The sequence below is a fragment of the Condylura cristata genome, unplaced genomic scaffold (assembly GCF_000260355.1).
Source record: "Condylura cristata isolate star-nosed mole 26May11 unplaced genomic scaffold, ConCri1.0 scaffold00013, whole genome shotgun sequence".
Lineage (NCBI taxonomy): Eukaryota > Metazoa > Chordata > Mammalia > Eulipotyphla > Talpidae > Condylura > Condylura cristata.
This window is the reverse complement of record NW_004567114.1, coordinates 13,736,962-13,740,656: the sequence shown is the minus strand read 5'-3', so window position 1 is coordinate 13,740,656 and position 3,695 is coordinate 13,736,962.

Sequence of the window (3,695 nt, the reverse complement as noted above, 5' to 3'; positions counted from 1 at the left end):
CCTCCCCAGTAGTGTTCACCGATTATTATTTTGAATAAGAATAAGGGATCAAGAGATGGAAGACATGATCACAGACTGTAGAGTGGTCACAAAATAAAATGCCCAAGAAAAAGGGATAGAAATTTCATCTCATGGTGCACCCAAGATCTTGTAGAGATTATGAATTGAGCAGTCATTCAAAACCAGGAAAGAAGGAAGGACAAAAAGAATGTAGGGGGGGACTGAGGAAAGAGGAAAGAAATAGAAAAATAAATGTAATGGGAACAACCTGTTTTAAAAAATGTAAATGGTACTAGACAGTTTTCAGAGTGTATGTAGGAAAGAATCCCCTTTCAACAATAATATTGATAAACATGTGGTACATGAAGAGAGCTTTTATTTTAGTACATTAGCAAACTTTTCTTTTGTTATTACCTGAAGAATAGCAATAAGGGCACTCGCACCAACAGGTGATATTCCAGAATAGAAAGTTGCTATTCATTGTCACCTGAGTGGGAGAGTAAAAAGGACATCAGAAAGTGAACAGAGGAGCAAGCTATTTCTTTGAAAAAAATATTTCATGTATTTCAGAATAGTTTGGTTTGCCTGAAAAACTATAAAGTTATGGTTGTGGTGTTGGATAGCAATTATATTATGATTTTATGGTGTCATTTGTTGTGTGACTTCATCCATTTTTTAGTCATTTTCAACTATAGAGGTTCTTCTATGATAAAGGAATCTTCCAAATGATTCCACAGATGGGCATCTCTGTGGTGGTGCTTCCTCTGACAATTATAGACAAAAAGTGGTCTCACTACAAAGGATAGAATCTACTAGAAAGAACCCTGCATCATACCACCTCACACATATTTCTGACTTTTCTCATATACATACATGGTGTCCTAGGGGAGATTTCTATGTTAGCCACTATCAGCATGTCTTAGTACTAAAACCTTACAACCCTTCTGTACAAAAAGAGTCATAATATCAAAAAATAACCAAAAAGCACATAATATTTACTGAAATATAATATGTTCCAAGATTCAAATTTCATATGAAGTGTTTTATTTTTGATTTCAGAAATACCCTATGGTGTATTATTACTATGATCCTTTTTATTGGTGAAAACACAGAGGAGCTAAGTTTGAAAAAATGCCTGAGATCCACGTGGCAAGAATAGATTCTCTAAAGCTGACATTAAACACACGTGACTTAAAGGCATATTAAAATGTCTTGATTTATCTAATTTTACTTGACAATTTTTACAAACTAGACATGCTCATATATAAAATAATTTTAGAATATATATCGTTGGTACCATCTACAGAAATTTTTTCTTAAAAAATGGATTATTTAAAAAAAATAAAAAACAAACTGGGTTAATTAGTCATTTTTATGATCAGAATGTACATTTATCATCTCTAATTCTGGTAAATAAATCAAGAAATAAAACATCACTTGGTATGCTTCAATGTTAACATTTGTCCTTGATTCCTCATTACAGGAAATATTTTTTGAGCATTAAAAATGAATCTACTCTTATCTTATCTTAGGTACATTCCAGTTTGAGAAGAATTTCATATGTTTAGGACAAATTAAATTATTGCCTTTCAACTGTCGTAAACTCTTACAATACTTTTATCAAAAATTATAAAATGTGGTTTAAGTTAGAGTTGCAAGGATAGGGGAAAAAAAGAGTAAATGTGAATTTCAGAAGAACACTATTTTTATATGCTATGTCATATTTGTGAGAACATACTTATATGAGATATTTATCTAAAATCCAAATTTAACTAAATATCCTGTATATTCCTTGGCAGTTGTAAGTAATGAAATAAATAAAATAATTCATGAAGTTTGAAGAAAGATATGTCAAATTTGAGTCTTCTCAAAAGATACAATTGGCCTTTGATGAATTAAAAATACAAGAAGTAGTCATTTTTATTGAAGTAGACAGATTTATTTATTTATGCATAAACAACTGGGGTACAGGCCCAGAGGTGCAGACTGGTGAGAGAATTCATCAGAGACAGAGTGGGGAGCAGAACAGGAAGACTGACAAAGTACACTGCTGAGGAGGAGCAGCAGTTGTGACAGGAGAGATCTGCTGGCCAGAGAGTGAACTCCTGCTGCAGTGGTTTGGATAACTTCATAGTGTTGAGCTTTAATCCATTGTGCCACCAGGGAGGTATCCCTCACAGAAAATACAGTGTATAAAACTCCAAATCTATTATTTGCAATATTATTTACTCTAAGAGAATGGAAGGAATCAATCCAAAAGACCCTATTGAAACATCAATAGACTATTTTTCAGAAACATTTTCATGTGAGAGAAAAACCTACTTTATACTCTATAAATTGAATGATAAAAATTATATATATGCATATATATGTTATATGTTATGTGTAATATATAATATATGTTATATCATGTATATTATCATGTATATTATGCCCTTTTATATATATAGTAAAAATTGAAAATAATAATTCACTAGCTATAATCAAATCGTAAAATCATATTTTATATGTGTTTCAACACTTAAAATACCTAGTTTGCTGTAATATTAGCTATTAACTAAATTCCTTTCCTTTTTCTGCCAGTTTTCTCTTACATAATGCTTTACAAAAATTAAACATACTGATACTTGGAAGTCAGTAGTATCTATCTCATTTTATTGAATAACAAACTTGTTTAAAGTCATTTTGATTAGATGGGTAGAAAAATTCTATAAGATATTTTCCTCGTTTTGAAAATAAGCTGACTCCTTTAAAGTGGGAGGAAAGAGAAAGAACTGATAGAATGTCCCTGTACTAAGCTGGATTACTTCTTTCTCATTCTATATCGATTAGTCTCTTTCTGAACAAATACACCAAAAAAACACTAGTGTCTTATTTTTTTGTTTTTGTTTTTGTTTTTGTTTTTCTCTTTGTTATTGTTTTGATCACAGTCTAAGAAATTGTCCTATGGAAATAAAATAGGTCATAGAAAATAAGCATATCTGGCCATATTTTCTGTTCTGTTTCTTTTAAGAGTTAATGCAGAATCCCACTATAATGGTTTTTACTCTTGGCTATCTTTGGGATAGCCAAGGAAGCTTTCAAAACTACTGATGCCTTTTCCACTGCTGTAATTATTCAACTGACCTGGATTATGGCCTGGGTACCAGAATTTTTGTAGCTTCCTAATTGCTGGGAAAATGTACTGTCACTTCATGCAGATACTGTAAGTAGGCCTAGTAATTACTAAACCTTAAAAAGCTGTTTACAGCAGTCTCTAAAGGTGCCTAGACAGCGTTCAAATTGATCCTTGCAGGTTTTCTAGCTAGCATACATGACATATTCCTAAAAATGCATTACTCACTAAATATACAATTGGGAGGAGAGGGCAAGATGGTAGCAAAGTAAAGACGCTGAGATCACTACATCCAGGGTCACGCAGGGATTTAGGACTGAAAACGGAATATAGACTTATATAGAACACCCTTGACTCACTAGAAGGAAAATATCTGAGGGAGAATCGGTGATTGGGGAGTTCGGATAAGAGAATTCTCCTCCCCCGCCCTGGGAGGGCTCAGGTGCCTGGAAGTTTGGCAGGCTGCAGGAGCTGCTTTATGCCTTGCTAAAGCCCTGGAGGTGAAGGGAGACATCTCAGCTTGGTGAGTGGAGCCCAGACTGAGAAAAGACTGCAGCTCTGATCCCGAGCACCTGGGCAC